At 47.7% G+C, this 25,525-nt stretch overlaps 1 protein-coding gene across 2 annotated transcripts in view; it reads right to left on the bottom strand.

Annotated features, from left to right (window-relative positions):
- The window catches only part of LOC126542015 (protein ABHD15-like), a 248,740-nt gene extending 230,536 nt beyond the window's left edge, over nt 1-18,204 (bottom strand). For both annotated transcript variants that reach the window (XM_055076428.1, XM_050188984.2), the window contains exon 1: nt 18,079-18,204. The gene's annotated coding sequence lies outside the window, so the exon portion shown is untranslated. The remainder of the gene's footprint in view (nt 1-18,078) is intronic.
- Nucleotides 18,205-25,525: the final 7,321 nt, after the last annotated feature.

Below are 25,525 nucleotides of genomic sequence, written 5' to 3'. Positions count from 1 at the left end.
GCTGCCCATTCGAGGCTCGAGCTGTTTGCCTAACGACAAAAAACATTCCGGAGGAGATATACGCAACAAAACGAGGCATGTGTATGCTGCAGGGAAAGTGCGTAGACCACTCAGCCGTATTTAAGGGCTACAGAATTGGACAAGCGGCTGTAGCATGAACAGATGTTCATAGTGCTGCAAGTGCTACTGTGCTGTGCGGTGACAGTGTGCGGCGACAGTGACCAACTGTGATTGTACGTCTGTGCTCCTTTCTTTCTTTATCTCTACTTTGTTATCACTTTACCTCCTCTTGCCCTCTTTCTCCAGCGTAGGGTACCAAACCGGATCTTCCCCTCTAGTTAACCTACCTGCCTTTCCCCTTTCCTGTCTCTTTCTCTCTCTCTTTGAAGGCATGCGAAAGGATTCACCGAGTGAAACCTTTAGGTAACGTACACCTCCCAAAAGCGTTTGGATTTAAAGTGGATTGAAGCATCAACCAATCAGTGGTCGATATAAACAAGGGACCTTTAGAGTATTTGTTGAAAAAAAGAAGAAAGCAGGGAAGAGATTGGTACGACCGCATCCACTACCGGCATAGGTTGCGGTAAAGGTAGATTGAGAAGCTTTGAGGGAGAGCAAAAGAAAAAAAAAGAACAGATCAAGGATCTGTATATGAAAATGCTAGAATGAAAAGTGTGTATAGCGTACCTGATTAACTCAAGCAGGTTAGGTGACTGTTTGTCACCACCCCATTTGAAAGGGGATACCAATAAATCATCATCATAATCATGTTCCCGCTCACGAGGCCCCACGAGAATAATTGGAATCGTGACGCCCGCGAGCTTTTGCAGGTATTTGAGCAGCCCACCGGGCAACAACTGTTCTTCAGTATGGCTTTAAGCTTTGGCTGCGGGTGTCAATCGCTTGTTTCGCCCCGAAAGCGTGAATCCAATAAGAGAAGCGCGAGCAACGATGCAGTAAACTACGACGGAGGGCTAGCTCATTTCCCGAGTGCAGTTAGCAAGGTTGCCACCAGTGGCGCGTCCGTCGGCCCGCACTACGCGTACAGTCTTGTCGGCGCAGAAACAGGCCCCTATATATATATATATATATATATATACGAATGCGCGCGATTCAAGCAGCCAGGCCGTCTGGTTTAGGCGCAAGTTGTTACCGAGGAAACGAAATGCTTCGTCTTTTCGGCGAATGAATAACTCGGCCTAGAAACCACTTCGCAATGCGTGCCACGGGGGCAGCTGCGGACGGCGAGGGTGGAATGATCTCGCCTCCGCGCAGCCACCTGCAGCGCGGTGAGCGTGAGCCGTGCTCGTCCATCACGCGAGCGAGCTGACCGTCGCAAGTCGTTTCCGCGAGGGACTCCGCACTTCCTTCGAGCGACCGCGCGAGAGCCAGTGGCTTCTTCTTTGGACTTAACTAGAAAAGTTATTGCATAGAAGGAACCCTAGTGTTAGTGTCTATGGAAGTTGCAAGTGCATGTGGCCAGCATTGGAATGATCTGTGTATAGTACATGAATTTGCCTAAACTTGGTCCTTCCGACTTCAAACGGTTTTGACAATTTGTTGATTGATCCTATTCGACGCACTAGTGTGTTGTGAAAGCAGGGTGCGAAAGCCGGTGGCTTCTTCCTTGTACTTAACCACAAAAGTAATTGTATTGAAGGAACCCTGGTGTTAGTGTCTATGGAAGTTGTAAGTGCCTGTGGCCAGCAATAGAATGGTCTGTATAGTACATGAACTTGCCTAAACTTGGTCCTTCGGACTTCAAACGGCTTTGGCAATTTGTTGATTGATCATATTCGACGAACTACTGTGTTATGAAAGCAGGGTGTCGCAATAACTATGCATGTGCATAGAAAATTTTGTCCGTGTGTTTAAAAAAATTTTTTGTCGAAATTTAAAAAGAAGCTTAATACATGACGTCGCACGCAACGCGGCAGCCCAGTGACCATGGCGTTATTCTGCGAGGTCGCGCATTCGATTCCGGTCGCGGCTGCCGTACTTCAATGGGGGCGCACAGTCGACTTAGATTCAGGTGCCCGTTAACCCAGGTGGTCAGAATTAATCCGGAGTCCCCCACTGCGGCGACAATGATAATGTTTAAAATAAACAACGTCGACAGAACAGCTGAAGCCACATGCACGTATATGAGACAAAATCGACGTACTAACCGTCGTTCCCGTCCCAGTAATCACTATGACAGCAAGTTGGTATCCTATGTACGTGCACTGTGCAAAGGATACGGATAATTCTGGGATTTGCTGCGTTCACAAGGGATCCAGGGGTCATAAAAGGTTCTTCAGTCTCGCCTACAAAGCGTGCGTTCAGTTCAGCTGGCACAATAGAAGGCTGTCATAAAAAGTGAAAGCTACGCACTGAGTCTTAAAGGCCTTCAGTTTGCCGAATGAACAAACCTTGGTCCGTCGCGTGAAGCATCGAGAGTTTGAGACACAATCACGTTGTCACTCGCCTGTACCGTGCGGAAATGAAGAAAATGCTGAAGATTATACCGACACATTTCAGAATAAATGTATCGAAAATTCGCCGTGCTGGCGACCATATTAATTTGCGCAACGCAAGCTATAGAAAAGAAAGAAGAAAAAGAAACAGATTACAGAGTTCTTTCTCTTCAACTAAAGCTCGGCCACATGCGTTGCAGCCTGTTGTGTGCCGAGCTAATCTTGAAGGCAGGTTGCCATATCGCGATAAATCTTGAAAGGGGGCCGCTAACACACCCCTTTTACCTGACCGCGAAGCGTTGCGAGTTGCGATTTAAGCGTGATTCAGGCGTGCCAGCATTGCGGTATCGACCACGGCGTAGTCTAGACGTTCATGTTGTCCTCGATGGGGGTGTCGCCTAAAGCACTCTGCGTTGTTCCACTAAACAGCGTCCCATATATTTTTGACGCGGGCAGACGCGTTCCCGTCAACGCTTAGCCGCACGACCAGCGGGTGTCTGATTTTGCCGACTATTAGCACGCACACACGCACGCGCGCGCGCAGTAGTACGTCTACAGCAGTTGTCTTGAAATTCCGCCGTCATTCAGATCATATGATGAAATGAGTGACGCAACGGAAAAAAAAAAAAACTAGCAATGCGGTATGTCTAGACCCTTGAGATAGATATCGACTTGTTGGCGTCGGCCCTATACATATCTCAAAGGACGTCGACGGCCTTCAAAGGGTTGCAGTCACGTCTTTCTTTTTCTTTCCATTTGTTCTTTCTTTTTTTTCTTTTATCGTGTTCGTGCAGCTCATCATGTCTCGCAAAACTGTCTGAAGTGGTTGTCCACGCAGATGACGCAGAACAAGCCGAGGTGTAAGGTGGTGTGTCAGGGGCTTCGATCTCGGCGACATCAAGTTCGGTAGTGCAAGCTTAATTGCACCGTTCGAAAGAAGCGCTGCTTGAAGCCAGTATAATGGTTGTTTCTTTTGTTCAGATGCAGATTAAAAAAAAAAAAAAAACACAGCAGACGTAAATAACGGTAGGTCTGGATACCTTGCGTAGCAGCGTTTTCTCATAAGAATTCGCAGTCTGTGTAGTTTCATATGGGTTCTGGAACACTAATTTGAATAAAGGCCTTATCGCCGGCTACAAGTCGGAATCGAAACAGAGCAAAAGCACGGGACAAAAGGTGGGAGGACGGACGAATTATTTGAGGTAACTTATTTTAAGTTAGCACGGAAACTCTAGCTCAGCAACACAAATTGATTACTTGTCTACATAACGAGTTAGAATTTGTGTGCAGTTCAGAGAACACTAATATTTTCTTCCTTTGTCAGCTGTCACTAGCCGCGACGCCATTGTGCCAACGGTGCGCGTTAAAGAGATGCATAAAGAAATGGGAAATATCGAGGTTGACAATAAAAACAAATGCAAGAGACGACACAAAAATGAAACTGTATTGCGATGACTGACAGACGTGCAAGTCTCTATATTGTAAAGCTTTTGCCATCTTTATGATGTTTCTCCACGCTGCACGCCAAAACGTTTGCTGCAAGCGGTTGTTCACCCGCCGTGGCTGCTGAGCACGAGGTCGCGGGATCGAATCCCGGCCATGGCAGCCGCATGTCGATGGAGGCGAAATGCGAAAACACCCGTGTACTTAGATTAGACGGCGCACCTCATAATCAGAAAGCGGTTTTGTCACGTAAAACCCCCCAATTAAATTAAGCGGTTGTATATTTGCATTCAATACCACCGAAAGTTGGGCAAGTTAGCACGTATTGTCGAAAATACGAGCCTCACCGGCAAGCCCACCTCTTGTCGCTGGAAACCGGAATTGAAACGAATGGAAACGAATCAAGAATGGCAAAAGATAAAACAAAGGTAGGCGACCCTAATTTTTAATTAGGTGTCTTTTAGTGGCACTCGCACCTCTGCGTTGGTGTTTTCTAGGTTAACTTTAGACGAACGCAACGCACAAACCCAACTCGGAGGCAACTGTTTTCCATTAATCAGTCGGTTACATATCATGCCGCCTGCTTGTGTGTGACGTCATTAGTGACGTCGTTATTTGCGCTTTCTACTTCCGGGTTCCTAGGAATTTCGCCAAAGTCGTGCTTTGGTGTGCGGTAATCAGTATGTTATTATTAATCTTAATTATTCCAGACACTGCGATAACTCAACTTGTAACTAAACTTACGCTCTGATATCATATCTATAATGAAAACCATGATTGTTGTACTACACTACTTTTTCTATTTTTTTTTCTGATTGATATTGAATTTCCTCCCCGGTGGTCTCAGTGATTTCTAATAATTCTAATTATTTCAGACACTTCAGCAACTCAACTTGTAACTAAGCTTATGCTCTGATATCATGTCTATAATGAAACCCTTGAATTTTGTACTGTACTATTTTTTTAAATATATTTCTGATTTATTTTGTGTTTCCTGCACGGTCGTCTGAGAAGGTGAACCGGAAGTGCTGAACAAGAAACAAGAGGGTCACTCGATGCTCGTGCCACTAAAAGGACAACGCCATGGCGCAACAAGCATAACATCTCGCAAACAGCTGATGTAGTCTTGATAAAGGAAAGAAAGGATTCGGGTCGTTTTACTATCTCAGCATTTTAACGCGATTAGCGTTCTTAAGGTAATTGACGCACTTTCTTCTGCATCTGTCTGTCTGTCTGTCTGTCTGTGTACTGTTACGTTTCGCCTACAACGCGCGGTAATGCCGGCGCGGATGCAACGGGCGCTGGGGCTTCGTTCAAAGCGGCGAACATTTTGGCCCGTTCGAAGCCGCCGCAACGTGTCCAGGCGTGTTTCAGTGCCACGTGTCTTCGTGTGTGCGTGTGTGTGTGTGTGCCCTCGCTTGTCAAAGCGCGGCAGCCGGGGAGCGGAGTTCCCCGAATGAGGAGCCTGGAGGTCTCTCGGCTCAACCGTTCGCGCCGTCGTGTGGGCGGGTTGGCGATGCGTCACTGCACTCGGTTCAGCAGGTCTCTCGGCTCGACCGTGCGCGCCGTCGTGGGCTCATGCTCCGCCGTCCCGTGACCTTCATCCCGTGACCTTCATCCCGTGACCTTCCCTTTTGGACCGCGACGCCGAGAGTATAAGAGCAGCTGCCCCCGGACGCCAGGAGAGAGGCTCCGATTTGTACTGTTGAGTTACGTCTCTCCACTTCGGTCGACCTGACCGGCCGCTCTTTTGCTATGTTAGAATAAACAAGTTGTTCTGTTACCAGTCTTCTCATGCTTTGCCGGGACCTTCGGATGCTTCCAGTGCCCCAGGCCGCCAGGCCAACGCTACCCTTGGGGCTTGCGACCCATTGGCAATAACGGGCGTCAGCACCGAGACCCCAACAACTCGTGCCAGCGGTGCGATTACAACAACTGGTGGCAGCGGTGGGATCGCGACAACGGAGGCCAGCAGCGAAGAGATGCGGTTGACTGTATGCTGAGCAGCTCAACGACCATCCGGGAGCAGCGCAACGAGCCCTGTGTGATGACTGGTTGCCTGCAGCGGAACGACTGCGCTGAAGTCTTGGCTGCGAGGTTTGGTGAGTGCGGGACTTTCTTCTTCTGAGTTTTGCCAGGCTTTTGTTAGTGTTAGAAACAGAGCTGGTAATTGTGGTTGTCGTTGCTACCGGGTTAGTTTGCGGCAAGACAATAGTAGGCAGTAGAGAAAGCAGCATTCAGAGCAGCCATGGATTTGAAGTCGTTGCGCAAACCGATATTGCTGGAGCTTGCAAGAGAGTTGGGTCTGGATGTCTCAGACAAACTCAGAAAACCAGAACTGCTAAGGGCTATTCTTGAGTTAGAAGCTGAGGATGACGAGCTGTCGGAATGCCTTGAGACCATTGAGGAGAGGGAGCGCGAACTTAAAGAGCAAAAAGAGAAACCGGAGCGCGAACTAAAAGAACAAAAAGAGAAAGAAAAAGAAGAGCGCGACCGTCAACACCTTTGGAAATGAAGCGTCTCGAGTTAGAGATGGAACGCGCTCGTAATGGAAGTCAGGCACACGGTGCAGGAGAACGAGTATTGTTCAAAATGACTGACCTGATGCGGCCGTTTAAGCTTGGAGAGGACATTGGTTTGTTCCTGGTTAACTTTGAGCGAACGTGCGAGAAGCAGGGGTTCTCTCGGGAAACGTGGCCACAGCGCTTGCTCACTTTGCTACCCGGCGAGGCGGCCGACGTAGTCGCTCGCTTGGAGAGAGAGGAGGCAGAGGATTTCGACAAAGTGAAATCGAGTCTGCTAAAAAAGTACCCGCTGTCAGCGGAGGCGTTCCGTCGGAAGTTTCGGGAAAATGAGAAGGGCAGAAGTGAGTCATATACAGAGTTTGCGTACAGGCTTATGTCAAACATGCAGGAGTGGCTCAAAGAAGAGAAAGCGTTTGGTGACCACGAGAAAGTTCTGCAGTGTTTCGGGCTAGAACAGTTTTATAGTCGGTTACCTGAGAACGTGCGGTACTGGGTCTTGGATAGGCCAGACGTTAGTACGGTGGCTAGAGCCGCTGAGTTAGCCGAGGAGTTTGTGACGCGTCGGGCTCGTGGAGCTAAGGACGGTCAAAAGGGTGAATTTGGCTCCAAGTTTGAGAGGCCAAAGTTCACGCCCATGAGAGCAAAGGGGGACACACGTAGTTCGGATGCGAGTGAAAGCAGTCCGACCGAACGTAAGGAGACGGCGGCAACCGAAGCCGAACGCAGAAAGCGGTTCGAGACGAGGCAAGCGCGCGTTTGTTATACGTGCCAGAAGCCGGGTCACTTTTCGGCGCAGTGTCCGACCGAACGTAAGGAGACGGCGGCAGCCGAAGCCGAACGCAGAAAGCGGTTCGAGGCGAGGCAAGCGCGCCTGTGTTATACGTGCCAGAAGCCGGGTCACTTTTCGGCGCAGTGTCCAGAAACAAAAACAAAAGTCGTGTTTTTGTCTATATGCAGCACTGACGAGAACATGAAGCTTCTCGAGCCTTACATGCGAGACCTCCTCGTGAACGGGAAAGAGTGCCGAGTGCTTCGCGATTCCGCAGCTACAATGGATGTAGTTCACCCCTCTTACGTAGAACCCGATATGTTCACGGGCGAGTGCGCATGGATCAAGCAAGCAGTGGAAGCTCATAGCGTGTGTCTGCCGGTAGCAAAAGTGCTTATTGAAGGACCTTTCGGAGCACTTGAGACGGAGGCCGCAGTGTCATCTATGCTGCCCCCCCAGTACCCGTACCTATTTTCGAACAGGTCCGATCGCCTCCTGCGCGAGAAGGGGCTTTTGTTTGGTGAGGCTAGCGTTCAGGCCTTAACCAGATCGAAGGTTCGGGAGCTCGCTGCAAAGGCGGTAGTTGCGGGGCCGACGTTGTTGAACGATGAAAAAGGGTCAGAGGCGCAGCAAGCTGGTATTCAGAGCACGCCCGAACGGGATAAAATTGAGCCTGTAGCGTTAAAGGCACCAGATACTGGAGAGGAAATTCCCGATGCGGGAAAGTTAGAAGAGCTTCCGGTCGAGCTTCCGGGACTAGGCTCAGTGACGAACAGGAAAGACACCGATCAAGTCATTAGTGACTTAATAAGTAAAGCATCGCTGTCGCCTGAGCAGAAAACCGAACTACACCAGCTCTTACAAGAGTTTCAAGGTCTGTTCTCTGAGAGGCCTGGTAGGACTTCTGTCCTTACTCATGACATAGAACTTACCTCCCCAGAGCCAGTACGATCCAAGGCGTACCGGGTGTCACCCCGCCAGAGCGATATTATGGAGGCTGAGGTAAAGAAAATGCTACAGCTCGGTGTTATTGAAGCGGGTGAGAGTGATTATACCTCCCCTTTGATTTTAGTTGAGGTACCGGGCAAGGAACCTCGTCCTTGCGTCGACTACCGCAGGCTTAATTCCATCACTAAGGATCAAATTTATCCGATCCCTAACATCGAGGAGCGCCTTGAGAGAGTGAGTAGCGCTCAGTTTATTTCCACCCTAGATCTTGTCAGGGGTTATTGGCAGGTTCCACTTACAGAAGAGGCTAGTACGTATGCGGCGTTCATTTCACCAATGGGGACATTCCGTCCTAAAGTTTTGAGTTTTGGTTTGAAGAACGCGCCATACTGCTTTTCAAGCCTCATGGATAAAGTGTTGCGGGGACAGCAAGAATTCGCTTTACCGTATCTAGACGACGTAGCGATATTCTCCGCATCCTGGCCTGAGCATATGGCGCACTTGCGGGCAGTGCTAACCCGCCTGCGCGATGCGGGCTTGACAGTCAAGGCTCCCAAGTGCCAGTTAGCACAGGCCGAGGTTGTCTACCTCGGACACGTGATTGGTCGGGGTCGTCGCCGCCCCTCTGAAATAAAGGTGGCCGCTGTGCGAGACTTCCCGCAACCGCGCACGAAGACCGATATTCGGTCGTTCTTAGGTGTCGCCGGCTACTATCAGAGGTACATCCCCAGGTACTCTGATATCGCGGCTCCCTTGACGGATGCTCTAAGAAAGACAGAGCCGCAAACAGTCGTCTGGGACGAGACAAAGGAAAGAGCTTTTAGCGCCCTAAAGAGCGCCCTAACAAGCCAGCCTGTGCTACGATCGCCCGACTACACAAAAGGGTTCGTTGTTCAGTGTGATGCTAGTGAGCGAGGCATGGGCGTTGTACTGTGCCAACGGGAAAATGGAGAAGTAGAACACCCCGTCCTGTATGCTAGTCGTAAGCTGACCAGTCGTGAGCAGGCGTATAGCGCCACCGAGAAAGAGTGTGCGTGTATCGTGTGGGCCGTTCAGAAATTGTCATGTTACCTAGCCGGCTCGAGGTTTATCATTGAAACGGATCACTGCCCTCTCCAATGGCTGCAGACCATCTCTCCCAAAAATGGCCGCCTCCTGCGCTGGAGCCTCGCTTTGCAACAATATTCCTTTGAGGTGCGTTACAAAAAGGGGAGTCTCAACGGTAACGCCGATGGCTTAAGTCGAAGCCCCTAACGTGGGAATCAGCCTCAAAATTGCTTGTTACTGATGTTTTTCTTCCTGAGGCAGGATTTTTAACCTATTGCTTTTGTGTAGTGTTTCAAAGTGATGATGTGCTTTTTAGTGCAATTTTTCCGATTTGTGGACGCGTTCTGAGTGCTGCTAAACTACTGTAAGGAACTAGGCAGCAGTATAAAAGGGGAAAGAGCCTGGCAGGGCTTAGTGAGGGTTGTGCCGTGCTTGCTGACTGAGCGGTTGACTTTCGGCGTAGTTCTAACGCTTGCCGGAAACGAGAACAAAAATGTCAACTCTCCCGAAGTCACTTTGCAGTGTCCTGTGTGCACCTGAACGTGAGAACGAGGCCTTCTCTGTGCGCTGCGCTCAAGAAACGCCAAAGGACGCCCGACTTCGGTTATGAGCATCATCGAGCGACATCCCTCCGGACAGCGGATGCAGTCCCCTGACCATCGGGATCTCCTTCCCCCGGCGGGGCGGTCTGTTACGTTTCGCCTACAACGCGCGGTAATGCCGGCGCGGATGCAACGGACGCTGGGGCTTCGTTCAAAGCGGCGGACATTTTGGCCCGTTCGAAGCCGCCGCAACGTGTCCAGGCGTGTTTCAGTGCCACGTGTCTTCGTGTGTGCGTGTGTGTGTGTGTGCCCTCGCTTGTCAAAGCGCGGCAGCCGGGGAGCGGAGTTCCCCGAATGAGGAGCCTGGAGGTCTCTCGGCTCAACCGTTCGCGCCGTCGTGTGGGCGGGTTGGCGATGCGTCACTGCACTCGGTTCAGCAGGTCTCTCGGCTCGACCGTGCGCGCCGTCGTGGGCTCATGCTCCGCCGTCCCGTGACCTTCATCCCGTGACCTTCATCCCGTGACCTTCCCTTTTGGACCGCGACGCCGAGAGTATAAGAGCAGCTGCCCCCGGACGCCAGGAGAGAGGCTCCGGTTTGTACTGTTGAGTTACGTCTCTCCACTTCGGTCGACCTGACCGGCCGCTCTTTTGCTATGTTAGAATAAACAAGTTGTTCTGTTACCAGTCTTCTCATGCTTTGCCGGGACCTTCGGATGCTTCCAGTGCCCCAGGCCGCCAGGCCAACGCTACCCTTGGGGCTTGCGACCCATTGGCAATAACGGGCGTCAGCACCGAGACCCCAACAACTCGTGCCAGCGGTGCGATTACAACAGTACGCGTACGTCTGTCTCAAAATATTTTCCCGCTGACCTGGGTCGCTGTAGTCTAATGAATAGAGCATCGGGTTGCTGTGCAGAGGGAGGCATGTCCGAAACTAACCATCCCACCAACTTGGGTCACCGGGTATGTGCCGTTGAGCATGGGCCACTCTTCGATGGTGAACAAAACAAAAATAATTTAAGACGTCCCCGGGGCTGGGCACGAGAAATCGAACCTGCGTCACATATACTCGGATAATCTCGTTCGAATACGTATTCGCTCACGTACCGCACGAGGAAGTTTGGGGCCGCGCCGCTAGATGGCACTGCATGTACGGAGGGAAGCGCGAGAGAGGAACCCGGCTGCAGCGACTCATAAACATGACGCGTTTCAGCTGTGGAAGTAGGGTGTGTCGTTGCATTCCAACAAGGCTAATCGCCTTAGCGCCGACATTCGCCGTGAGATGGGTACTCCCGGAATTTTTTTTTTTTTTAGCGAAGGGAAGATAGAAGAGATGTTCAGTTACCCTACAAGAGTGACTGCAACTCCCTTTTCGCATAATCGTTGTAATTATAATTATAAGGAAACCACTATAATGTAACAACAAACGTCGCAGGTTGGGGAAGCGCTCTAGGGAAGTTAGACAGAGAGAGTAAAAAAAGTGCGTATATACTTCTGGACACACTGCAACATACGGAGATATAAAAAAAAGCGCGGACAAGTTGCTATAATACTGAATCCCAACGATTTCTGTACGCGTATACTGTCTTCGCTTTCCGTAATCCTTCGTCCGCTGCACTGAGTTTCGCAACTCGAAGAAAATAAAGACATAATAAAAAGCCGAAAGGGAAATAAAGAAATCAAAGAGAGAGAGAGCTACACGGCAAGGTTGAGAAATAAACAGGGAAAGAAATGGAAACACGGAGCGGACGCGACGAAGCGTTGGGAGAAAGAAAAAATATACAAAAAGGAAGGAAGTATTTGCTTCGCCCTCTCAGACATATTTGACGCTACACCGTAGAGCTTATTACGTCTGGACTTGGTCGAGCTGCAGCTGTCACTTGTGAGGTGCAACGCGACCCGCAGAAGAACTGAGTGAGCGAGGACGCCGCAGATGGCACAGCATCGATCATCGATCATCGATTATGGGCGAGCGATGCGCGAGAGAACGCGGATCGACTTGAGGGATGACTGCGGCTGCGTACGTCGCGTCACGTATCGTTTTCTCATTTTATGCGTAAGTTTATTCAGCTGTTTAAAGATCGAAAAGAGACGTATTAAAATTAATATCGGTTGCTCAATGTGCACTTTTATTTAAAACGGTGTTTTTTCTCCCACGCGGATTGTTAAATGAAGGGAAATGCACCTAATCAGATTAGCTGCTCTGTGTGATTTTTTTTTTTTTTTTTTTGCGAAGTAAGCGCGCAGTCGTCAGCTGATCACTTTCTAGTTCAAGTTAATCCACACATTCCCGCTGCGCGATAGTGACTGACCTAAACGCCACTTTTGAGAGCTCGTTTTTTAACGCAATGACAGTATACATATTTCTTCTCTTCTTAAGGAGGCTGATGAGCTTCGCAAATTTATTTATTAGGTTATTCATATTACCCTCAGGGCCAGAGGCACTACAGAGGGGAGTAGAACATATTGAAGAAACACACGATACAGACTTTGTTCTGTTAACACAATGTTAGCTGGAACGATGAGAAAGTATCGCTATAAGCCGGAACAACAACAAAAAGGTCAAGCAATTAACTGGGAACTACATAACTACGTACTTGGTTAGTTACTCAGCAGTGCACTTGTGTTTAAAACGTTCTGAAACCGGGAATAAGGAACAGTGGACGCGACATATCCCGGAAGGCGGCTCCATTCATGTGAGGCGCGGGGCATAAATGATTGATATCGTGTTTGCGTTAAGCACGGCATTGTTCCCACCTTTTGTGCGTGATCGAAACGAGGTGAAAACGTATGATGGAGGAACAATAACGCCATTGTGCAGGGTGGGACTCTAGAATACTTTGTGAATGAGACGTAGGCGAGAAAACTTGCGGCGGCGGGCGAGTGAGGCAAGCCGTAAAGACTCTTTCATTAAAGTGATGCTGGCTGTACGACTGTAGTTTCCGAGAATAAAATGGACACAGTTATTTTTGACAACTCGAGGACAAAAGTTAATATATCAGTGTTGGGGTTTCGTATAGAATCGGCATATTCGCGTTTACTTCTGAATAAAGTTTTGTAAAGCAGGAGTCTTAAAGAAACAGGAACAGATGGAAAAGTTGCGCCGGCGGTATCCTAACGAGCGGCTAACGTTGCTAATTATTTGAAATGCTAGTATGAAGAAACCAAGTAAGAGAACATGTTACGTCAATACCTAGGTAGCAATAGGACGTTACGGATTCGAGAGCGGAGTTCTCGAGCAAGTAGAAAGCGGGGCAAGTAGTTGCACGGGAGACACGTAATACCTTAAATTTAGTTGAGTTCCCTCAACTAAAATTTACGCAAGCTATATATGGAGAAAGCCAGAATATGCATCAGCTCTTCCACTCATACCGTTCTAATACACACATCACTCATATAGTAGAAGCACCTGCATAAAAGTAAAACAAATTCACACACCAGTTCGATTATACAGTCATTGCACAAAGAAATTGGCAGACAACGAGTACGTTTACAGCTCAAACACTATAGAGCTGAAAACTGCACATTTGAAGCGATAGCTAGTGAAAACACGAAGAAGATAGCTTTCTTCAAAAGTAATTTTAGCTCCCCTCTCCCCCCCTCCCCCCTATTACGTATAAGTTGAAACTCCAAGCAATGCCTAATGCGGATTACACTATTTTAGCGTCTTCTTCAGATAGTCGGCGAAGTAAAAGAACACAAAATACTACCCGATCAATTATTAGACTAGCATTGGCCACCCAGTCACGTTTACAAAGATCAATCGACACACGGTAATATTGCAAACCGAAAGAACGATCTTGTACACTTTAATGTGTCCATGTTACTACGTCAAAAAACAAAAAAAAGAAAGAAAGAAAGAAAAGTCATGAACTATTCCACTCTGTTAAGGTGGATGACCAGCGAAGCTGTGTAGCACCCGACAAAGAGGTGACACAGAATTTTGAAGAAAGGTACGAACACATTCATTGTCTCGACCGGTGATCATCGTGACGAAAGGTACGCACAGACATTTATTTTTGTACATTCGTGTTCACTGGTGTTATGGATTCGTTATACACATTTTTGATATACATTCGTCTTTTCGTTTCGCGATATAGTGACGTAAAGTATTCGAGACCGCAATCACCGCACCGACCGGCAGTGGGCCAATGCCGTCAGCGCCTTCGCAGAGGGAGGGGCACTATGGGAACGCTGGCATGATGAGCGCCATCGGAGCCAGTTGCGGAAGACGACGACGAACGCGCGAGCAGTGGCACGAGCCATTGCTGATGATGGCTGTTTTCGTTCGCACACTTGCAAAATTCAAGGAACCTTAGCCATAAACTTCTTCGCTGTAAATGGAAGTTCATTCTGACGTCCTCGGTTATAAATTTTCATTTCCTCAGAAAGAAATTTCGAAGTTTCACCCTTCGCAAGTTTAGCGTGTGACTGTGAGCAAGATGAAACGAAACACCCAAATTTTCGGTTCTAGACGTCACAGCCGTAGTAAATAATAAGCCAAACATTAAAGTGCTCCGCGAGATGGAAAGTTCGGCGGGAAAACTATGTGGTTAAAATCCAGATGTTGGGGTCGAACCCGCACACTATTTGCATTTGTTGCCTGAACATAATCTTAGCCTTCCCTTCGACTGCGTTCACTGTTGTACGTGCCATTCTATTATGCAGGATTTCTGCGTGGCTTAGTCTAGGTGAAAACCTAGGAAGTGATCACTATATCTTAAGCATATCGGTTAATGCAGCCAGGATTCGAAGAGCTATTGGCAAGGCAAGGCTATCCGACTGGACCAAATTTCGTGAAAAACAGAGAACAATCGGCAGCATAACAGACGTAGGAGAATGGGCCGAGCAGATCCGAGTTATTCACTCTAGGGTCACCAAAACAATTGAAACGACAACAGAGGCTCCAGCCGTGGATCGTCACCTGTTGCATCTCTGGGAAGCCCGGAGAGGCCTCACAAAAAGGTGGAAAAGGCAGAAGCTTATTCGTAAACTCAGGATACGGATAGCTCAGCTAGCGCAGGAAGCTAACGAATACGCACAAAAGTTAAGCGACAGCAATTGGCGTCAGTTCAGCGACTCGCTTCGGGGCACGTTGACTACAAAGAAAACATGGCGCATTCTTCGAAGTATGATTGACCCGGGAGGAACAAAAACAGTCGCGAATCGCACACTTAAGCTGCTTGAAAACGAGATTGAAGGTCGGGAAGCTGACATGATAGACAAAATTAAAGAGATATACGTAGGAACTGTACCGACCGGGCAATCCACCAAACCCGTTTACGAAGGTCAGGACCAACCGGAACTGGACGCCCCCATAACCTTTGAAGAGGTTTACGCAGCGGCACACTCCTTCAAGAAAAACACGACCCCAGGGGTAGATCAGGTCACAAACGCAATGATTCGCAATCTAAGTGACGACACGCTAAAGAGCTTGACCAAATTCTTTAACGACACGGTCTGGACAGAGGACGGCGTCCTTCCAAAAGAATGGAAGGAAGCAAAAAAAAAATTATTCTTATTCCAGAACCAGGTAAGCCTCGTAACATCAACAACCTTCGACCCATCTCCCTAACGTCGTGCGCGGGGAAACTCTTTGAAAAGGTTGTGCAGGTCCGGCTCTCGAACCACATAGAGCTAAACAACATGTTCCCCTCCAACATGTTCGGTTTCCGACCCCACGTGTCAGCGCAGGACGTTTTTCTACTACTAAAGCACGAGGTCCTGCACCCCAACAGAGGGTCGGAAGATAAATTTGTACTGGCAGTGGACATCAAAAAGGCCTTCGACAGCATCTCCCACCACGCTATTCTGGAGGGACTGGAAGCGGTGAACAGCGGAACGCGAATTTATAACTACGTGCGCTCGTTCCTCAGCCACCGCACGGCCACAATCGGATTAGGCTCCACGAGGTCCGACACCTTCAACTGTCCCGACAGAGGTACCCCTCAGGGAGCTATACTCTCTCCACTGCTATTCAATGTAGGGATGAGAAAGCTAGCCCTGGAGCTAGATAAACACCCGAATCTCGGTTGTGCGATATATGCCGATGATATCACGTTCTGGGCTCACCAGGGGTCCTACGGGTACAAGCAAGAAACCCTTCAAAAGGCCATAGACGCAGTCGTGGAATACGCGAGGGCGGCGGACATGGCATGCGCACCCGAAAAATCGGAATTCATTCGGGTGCGTGCGAAGTACGCAAGAAAGGAGGACTGGGTGCCGCTCACTCTGACTCTCGACGGGGTGCCAATTCGTGAAGTGGAGACACTCAGAATATTGGGGATGTGGATACAGCAGAATGCTGGAACATCTCACACCCTACAAAAACTAAAGGCGGTCACAGGAAACGTGGCCAGAATGATAAGGAGAGTGGCAAGAAGCAGAGACGGCCTAACTGAGGGAGAGACCATCAGCCTGGTTCACGCATTCGTAATTAGCCGACTCACATACGCCCTTCCGTATCAGGCCTTGACAAACCAAGAGATTAAACAGGCAAACGCAATAATAAGAAAAGCCTTCAAAGCCGCCCTTGGTCTTCCCGAATGCACTAGCACAGAGAGATTCGAGGGACTGGGCCTGCACAATACTTTTGACGAGTACGCAGTCGCGACGTTATATGCCCAGAAAGAAAGACTTTGTTCTTCAACTCAGGGCAGGGAAGTATTGGCGAGGTTAGGCTTTCCCCTGAGACCCCAGTATTGCGGAGAGGAAACGGCACAGATAGACCGCAATGTTCGATCGCACATCGCGGTGGCCCCAATTCCCAAAAACATGCACCCCAAGTACCATCCCGGACGACGCAGAGCAAGGGCAAAGACCCTTCACAAACGTTTCGGCATGGGACCGGGGGTGTATTATACGGATGCCAGTCGAGCCAGCTCAGACACTTTCAGCATAGTCTCTACATGCAACAACAACATAACAACGGCATCCTTCAAAACCTCCTCGGCATGCGTGGCAGAGGCTGCAGCCATCGCCTTGGCCATTCAGGACGCCGAGCGCCAAACCAATTCGGCTGTCATATTATCCGACTCACAAGCAGCTTGCCGCCTGTTTTTACAAGGAATGGCACCCAAATCAATAATCAAAATTTTAGGCACTCAACTAGAGGGGCACCACACTATCGTCTGGTGTCCGGCACACGAGCGACTGGCAGGAAACGCTAGGGCAGACCGTATTGCTCGAGGTTTGAACGTCCGAGCAACGGCATGGCCTAGCGACGTCCTTCCTCCGAATTCTCGTGACATCCTCCTACAGCAAAGGCAGGAGCGGAGACGTTTTGGACATCCTCACTCCGATTTAAACAGCGAACAGGAGAGGGACTGGCGTCGTATTCAGACGAATACATACCCCAACCTGCACCACCTACACAGAATACACCCCACGAGGTTCACTGACGAGTGCCCGTGGTGCACCGACACACCCACACTAAAACACATCACATGGGAGTGCCCCAGGAGGCCTCCGCACTTAGACAGTCCCATATTACACCAACATCCACTAATGAGGAATAGGCAGTGGGAGGCGTGGCTTGCGGACGAGGGTCGGGAGAGCCAGTTGGCTCTTCTGGACCAAGCCCAGCGAGCCGCTCGTGCCAGTGGGGCCCTGGAATAGGGGCTCCAACCATCGTGCCTTATTTTATTTACATTGAATAAAGTTTTACTCTCTCTCTCTAGTCTGTGTCCAGCTTCAATTCTTGGCACGCGGTTGCTGTTCACGCTTAATTGTCGGGTTGTCGGGTCATGGGTGTTTCGCATTAATTAGCACATTTTCAATTGAGAAAGCAGTCCGCAGAAGCGATCACGAAACGATAATGTGAGACCCTCTCCTCTTCGTCAACGGTATGAAAAAGACACTACCGTAAGTGAATCATATAAATTTTCTGGGTATACAGCAATCTTCGCTACCTTCTTGCTTTATGGGCGCACTGCTACGCGAAATCCGGAAGTGCCTTGTAGAATAAAATAGTTTTATTTAAGGTTTTTAGTGATCAGTAATAAATGAAAGCGAAGTCAAAGTATAAGGAGCATATAAAATATCAGATTTCCCGTGTCACGTAGGCATTTACTCACTTCACGTCAGCAAAAGTGCGCGCATAAAAACATCAGAAACTAGCAGGTTTTGTTGAAGTCCGCTTTGTTGAAGCGATGGCAGACCACCTAGCAGAGGTGGAATGCATTTCTACTGTGACGACCACACAGACGCATGCGGGCACGTCTTGTTCCGTGAAATGTGAGTGACTGAAGACCCTTGTGTGGACGCGCCTTAAAAAAGCGTGTTCCCGACGTACGCTCGTCACTCCATGCGTGCCACTCCAGCAGAGAAACACAACCCGAACTACTCACGTGTTATCGCTGTCAGCTCCGCACTCTTTCTCAAAGCGTCTCGCAGTGCCAACGGTGATAAAACCTGGGATGGGGGCTTCAACACCACGCTACGCGCACCGCACGACCGTAACCACTGATGCAGACGCGTCGTCTGCTATACCGAGCCCGTTCAATCTGTAGCAGACGATTCATTGAGAAATGCGCTTAAGGCACGCAGCGCCATCTATCGTGCCTCGCGGGAAGCGGTCGCAATGGTCTCGCTAATGCCTGCGCTGGCGCAGCCAGCACTTTGAAATGAGTGTGTGCAAGTAACTTTATTTTTATTAGTTTATTTATTCGTTTTGAACACTTCTAGCCCTTTCAGGTTGTTACAGGGCCGGAACAATAGCAAATAAAATAACGTAAGAGGCACCTAAAGTAGTTTTTTTTTTATGTATTACAAGATCACGACGTACAAACGCATTAGTCGAGAAGTTATGCTAGTCAACTGTTGCTCAGGGGCACCGATTATGCAAATGCATAAAATATTCCTCTGTATAGAAAGCAGCATATGTTCAATTATTCTGAGCGGAATTATTCTGAGCTGGGGCGAACTACAACAAATGCTCGAGGATGGTAACCCAGAAAGTGGAAGAGTGGGGTTGACGATTAATATGCAGAAGACAGAGGTAAAGTTCAATAGCCTGGCAAGGAAACAGGAGTTCAGGATCGCCAGTCAGCCTTTTTGTTAAAGAGCGCGTTTATCTAGGTCAATTACTCACAAGGGATCCTGGTCCCCATGAGCAGCAAATTTACAGAAGAATAAAATGGGTTGGAGTGCATACGGCAGACATTGCCACCATCCTAACTGGAAGGTTACCACTATCATGGAAAACAAAGGTGTGCAATCAATGCATTCTACCGGTGCCAGCATAAGGGGCAGAAACTTGGAGGTTAACAAAGAAGCTCGAGAAGAAGTTAAGGACCACGGAAAAAGTGATGGAACGAATAATGTTAGGCGTAACGCTAGGAGACAGGAAGCGAGCGGTGATAGCCAATATTCTAATTGACATCAAGAGGGAAAAATGGAGCTAGGCAGGTCCTGTAATGCGTAGGTTATTAGACCATTAGAGTTACCATTAGAGACCATTAGAGACCATTAGAGTTACAGAATGGGGGCCAAGAGAAGAGACGCGCAGTCGAGGACGGCAGAAGACGAGGTGCGATGATGAAATTAGGAAATTCGCAGGCGAATGGTTGGAATCGGATGTCACAGGACAGGGGTAATTGGATAGAGTAGGGAAGAGGCCTTCGTCCTGCAGTGGACATCAAATAGGCTGCTGCTGCTGATGATGATGATGGTAGTGGTGACGATGATCTAGAAGATGGTGATCCGTTTAAGCACTGGTGGCTGCTTCTTTTCACATAGAACAAACCTATCCTAAAAATAGCAAGCCGAACCTGAACAAGAAAGCTCTGGAAACGTAGAATCAGCTTACACAAATACCGCTAGGACAACTTACAAAATAGGACGCACAAGAAACACTCTAATGTAAGTCAGCTCAGATAAATACAATCAGGACAGTTCACAACAGAGGCCACATAAAACATAAGACGCTTGCATAGACACAAAAAATACCGAAAACACGAAGCCAGATAACAAAAAAGTAAATTAAATAGTTTAGCCACGCACAGAAAGGAATCATAGTAGTTGACGTAGTTGAAGTAGTAGTAGTAGTAGTAGTAGTAGTAGTAGTAGTAGTAGTAGTAGTAGTAGTAGTAGTAGTAGTAGTAGTAGTAGCAAGACCAAGTAAGGTTCAATTAAACACTTGCAGCTCACCTTGGGTGATCCAAAGTATAATAAATTATTGCCAAAAATATTGTTACGGCTACATCTCGCCTGTAAACGATTGCCAGATATCGGCTCTGTACGCCGAAATTCCGTCGCCCTCTACAGGAACCTCCGATTCACCAATTCTCATAGACGAACTTAGCAAGATGATTGCACCTGATCTTCTCCCCCCACAAGCTGCTGACCTTCGCCGTCTCTTGGAAACTTACTGCGACATTTTTGTCCTTGACGGCTGCCCTTTAGCCCAAACATCGGTGATCACCCATCGTACTTACGCCGGAGACACCAATCCGATACGCCACCGGCCGTACCGTATTTCACATGCTGAATGACAAGCGATACAACGAGAAGTCGATAGATGTTGACTAAAGGCGTTATCGGGCGTATCTTGCAGTCCGTGGGCGTTCCCTGTTGTCGTTGTCACGAAGAAGGACGGAAGTTGGCGCTTTTGTGTGGATTACAGACACCTCAACAAAATGAGACGAAAGGATGTCTACCCATTGCCGCGTATTGATGACGCCTTGGACTGCTTGCGCGGAGCCAAGTACTTTTCATCGATAGACTTCCGATCAGGCTATTGGCAAACCTCGGTAGATGGTATGGGCCGTGAGAAAACTGCTTTCGTACACCTGACGGCCTCTACTAATTCAAGCTTATGCCATTAGGCCTTCGTAATGCCTGGCAACCTTAGAAAGAGTGATGGACTCCTAACTTCGCGGCTATAAATGGTACACATGTCTGTGTTATGTAGATGCCATCATCGTCTTTTCACCAACTTGCCCGAGTCATACAACACGTCTATCGGCTATCCTTGCTGTTTTCCGACGCGCCGACCTGCAATTGAACTCATCCAAGTGCCACTTGGGACGTCGTCAATTGACGTTCTTGGCCATTTCGTCAGTGCCGCTGGCGTTCAACCCGACCCTGACAAGATTCGCGCTGTCCAGAACTTTCATGTTCCGTCTTTCGCCGCAGACGTAAGAAGCTTTGTTAGGCTATGCTCGTATTTCTGTCGTTTTATCAACAATTTTGCCGAAACCACTTGCCCACTCTCCGACTTACTTAAGAAGTACGTTGCTTTCATGGTGCTTTGCTCAAACCAAAGCTTTCTCCGCCCTAGTACGCTTGCTCACGGCTTCCCCATTGCTGGCTCATTATGATCCATGTGTCGCCACTGAACTTCACAAGGATGCCAGTGGTCATGTAATTGGAGCTGTACTTGTAGAGTGGCAGCGTAACGCAGAGCGCGTAATTGCATGCGCCAACCGCCTTCTGTCACCCGCCGAGAGGAATTTTTCAATTACCGAACTGGAGTGCCGGGCGTTAGTTTGGGCAGTTGCCAAATTTCGCCCCTAATTGTATGGCCGCACATTTTCCGTGGTTACCGATTACCACGCCTTGTGCTGGCTCTGCTCACTTACTGACCCCAATGGAAGATTTGGTATAGATGGACGCTACGGCTCCAAGAATATTCATTTGCTGTTTTATACAAGTCAGGCCGTTTGCACAAGGACGCCGACTACCTCTCCCGTCATCCTGTCGACCGCCCTGAATGATGCGCATGACACCGACTCTTGCGTCCTGGCCATTTCTGATTTGCACGACATCCGCACTGAACAACGGCGTGATGATGGCTTACGTGTTCTCATCGATCGTCTCAATTTTGGACATTCGGAGCCCACGCTGCGCATGTTGATGCTTCGCGGGGACGTTCTCTACCGTCACACCTTATGCCCTGTAGGACCAGAATACCACGCCATCACCGGACATCAGTTCTTGAGCAGTTGCATGACGTCCCTAGTGCAGGACACCTCGGCGTTTTGCATACTTACGACCTCGTACGGCGCCGGTTCTAATGGCCAGGCCTGTACCGCTCTGTGCACCGCTATGTTGCAGCCTGTGCGCTCTGCCAGCGCCGCAAAAAACCTGCTGTGCCGCCCTCTGGACACCTTCAACCCATCGATGTGCCCTCGGAACCATTCTTTCGCGTCGGTGAGTCGCATCTGGCAATAAGTGAGTCGTTGTTGCAACTGATTGGCAATGGCCACCCCTGCTTCACGGCCTGAAAATGGTCAGTTACATAACGAAATAGGTGCACTGAAGTGTACGGTCACTGAGTTGACTGGAAAGAATGAGGATCTAGAAAATCGCTCTAGGCGGAACAACATTATTTTGCATGGCTTATTAGCAACTATTTGATGAAACTCACGATTCCCTTCTTTCCAATATATCTTAATTATTTCAACAGAGTTCAATGTCCTCGCATGGAACGCCTCCATCGTTTTGGAAGAGCTCGTGAAAACCGTCCACGACGGGTAACATTGAAGATGCTTGATTTTAATGACAAGCTTACTTTGCTGAAGAATGGTTTTAAGCTTACGGATTCTGGACTTAGGCTTTCTGAGGACTTTTCTCCCAGAGTTCGTGGTATTAGGAAGAAACTTTGGGAGGCGTCCAGTCAGCATCGCAACAATGGGTCTTTTGTTAAGATTGATTTGACCCCATATTCATTGACAACATTCGGTATAATTGGTGCGATTCCACCAACACTCTTGTAGAAATCTCGAATCGTCGCAACTTTTCTAAGACAGCCGGTTCCGCATCACAGTCAGCAACAGGCTCACCTTCTACAACCCAAAGACATGTTACCATTATGAACATCAACGCTAGAAGTATAGCTAATAAATTTCCTCTTTTTCTTGCCCTTGTTTTGTCGTATTCACCTGACATTATTGGTATCACCGAAACTTGGTTACATGCGGGTATTCATGACTCGGAGTTTACTCCGCCAGGTTACGTCACCGTGCGAAACGATCGTCATAATCAAAGAGGAGGTGGTGTTGCATTGCTTTTTCTCTCGGATTTCAAATTCAAAGTCCTCTTCTCTCCACTAGACATAGAATCAGTCTGCTTTAGGCTTTACTACGGTAAACATTTCTTAAACATATGCATTTTCTATCACCCCCCTAATAGTTCATGGGAAACTCTTGACAAGCTGGACCAACTTTTACAAGAGAATTTAGCTTCCTCAAATTTCGTCTTACTGGGTGATTTTAATGCTCCCGGAATCGACTGGACGTCTCTCTCACTTTTTGATCGTGGTAATTCATTAAACAAGAAATTTGTTGAATTCTCGTTGTCTCTTGGCTTAAAGCAGGTCGTTCACAGTCCCACCCGTGGTGACGCAGTACTGGATTTGATTTTTCTCAGCCTTGATTATGCCAAGACAGGTTACAAGTACGAAATAACTGATGGTATATCGGATCACAACACTGTTTTTCTATCTGTAAACAAGCCGATCCATAACCAAAGTTTTACGCTGTCCATGTTTCGAGAGTTTTCCAGAGCTGATGACGTCCGTATCATAGATGAATTATGGAATAATTTCCACGCATTTTCGGCACTTGGACTATCGAGTGACGTTGATGCGCTCGTGGCGTGTCTTGAAAGCATTGTAAAATCATGTATAGATCGATTTGTTCCTTTGAAAACTAAGAAAAAGAACAATAACCTTCCCTGGATGAACCGAGAACTGCTGCACTTATCGCGACGTGCTGGCAGACTTCGCACAAAACGCTCGAACAATCTTCAGGCATGCGTTTTGTACGCTCAGATAAAAAATGGACTACAGAAAGAAACCACCTTGGCTAAAAATTTCTTCTATAATGTTCAGTTGCCGAAACTGCTCAAGTCTAACCAACGTAAATTCTGGTCTTTCATATCTCCTGGCTCTTCTTCTTCCACGTCTTTTAATATCAACAACAGCGTTGTTAATGATCTATCAGAGATTCCAGAAGCGTTTAATGCATAATTTAAGTCAGTGTTCGCCTCGAATGATTCCAGTCTTTCAACACTTACAACTGACGATTCTTATGCAATTGATGATATCAACATTAGCCTAGAAGGTGTTTTGAAGGTGTTTTGAATCTAGTACTAAACTTAGATACTAAAAAACCAGCCGGCCCTGATGGAATTGCGAATTCCCTTTTAGTACGATTTTCGCTATGGACATGTAAACATCTGTTCATTATATGTCAGAAGTCCCTTGATAGTGGTGCTGTGCCCTCTTCCTGGAAAAGAGCTAAAGTACTACCTTTATATTAGTCTGGTGACAGACATTTCTTACCTAACTATACGCCTGTTTCTTTAATTCCAACCTCATGTAAAATACTAGAACACATAATCTATAAGCATATAATAATGTTCCTTGAATATAATAACCTACTGAACAGCTTTCAGCACGGCTTCAGGCGCGGTTTTAGTACTGTAACCCAACTTACGGAGTTCACTCATGACCGTTCCCATTACATAGACTTAGGTAATCAAATTGACAACATTTTCATTGACTTTAGCAAAGCTTTCGAAACTACTACACTCAGTACTGCCCTCTAAATTGCTTTTGAAACTTCATAATATTCTATATGACCCTCAGTTAGTGTCCTGTATTTCTAGTTTCCTTTCCTTGCGTTCCCAATTCGTATGCTATGATTCTGCGGATTCGTCTGTAGTCGACGTCACCTCAGCGATCCCACAGGGATCTGTACTTGGCCCTCTACTATTCTTATTGTTTATTAACGACCTTCCAGACCATGTTACTTCAAAAATACGCCAAGATAACTTGTCGCCGGTGGGAGACGAGCGAGAACGTTGCACTACCAGTTGTGTTACGGTGACGGACATCAGTTCGTCCACTAGGTTGGTTATTTACATTTACTATATCTAGCCCCGGGAGTGTTAACCAGCGCTACTAAAGGTCATAGTGGGCGGATGTGGAATATTGTTTCATGCCCTGAAGGTATACAGGTCTTTTTTTCAGCGTACACTCAAAAATGCTAAAAGGTTGCCTGTGGCAGATAGCACAATTGTAGTTCATGAGGTGGTCTACTCGAAACGGCGGATACTACTTGAAATGCATAATCGAGTAATTAACAAGCATTCACTAATTAACTTTTCTACTAAACATCTTATGGTCCCTACTTCGATTTATAAGTTCTAGCCGTGTCGTTCGCCAGGCGCATCCACTTAGAACGAATTCTCAGGACGACACCAATTTGGAGGTGACATTTCCCGAACTCTGCGGAGAAATGCATTGGCGTTGCCGTTACTTTTGTGCTTGAACGCATAAAAACACGTTTTGTTAAGAAATCAACCGGAACGCCAATGCATTTCTCTGCAAAGTGCAGGAATTACTATCTCGAAACTAGTGTCATCCTGTGGTTTCGTTGAGAATTTGTTGACAATTCGCCTTGCGAACACCACGGCTTGAATTTGTAAGTTGCAATATGGGTCATGAGGTAATTAGTTAGAAACATAATTAGTGAATTTAGTTAATTAGTTTATTATGCATTTCAACGTCTCGTGCGAATAATTCCTGCCTCTTCGAGTAGACCAGTTCATGAACTAGAATTGCGCTATCTGCTATAGGCAACCATTAAAAAAATTTGCAAGTGGTCGCTGAAACATCTGGTATATATATATATATATATATATATATATATATATATATATATATATATATATATATATATATATATATATATATATATATATATATATATATGTGTGTGTGTGTGTGTGTGTGTGTGTGTGTGTGTGTGTGTGTGTGTGTGTGTGTGTGTGTGTGTGTGTGTGTGT

Source organism: Dermacentor andersoni, chromosome 3 (assembly GCF_023375885.2).
Source record: "Dermacentor andersoni chromosome 3, qqDerAnde1_hic_scaffold, whole genome shotgun sequence".
Lineage (NCBI taxonomy): Eukaryota > Metazoa > Arthropoda > Arachnida > Ixodida > Ixodidae > Dermacentor > Dermacentor andersoni.
This window is presented reverse-complemented; position numbering and strand designations above follow the sequence as displayed.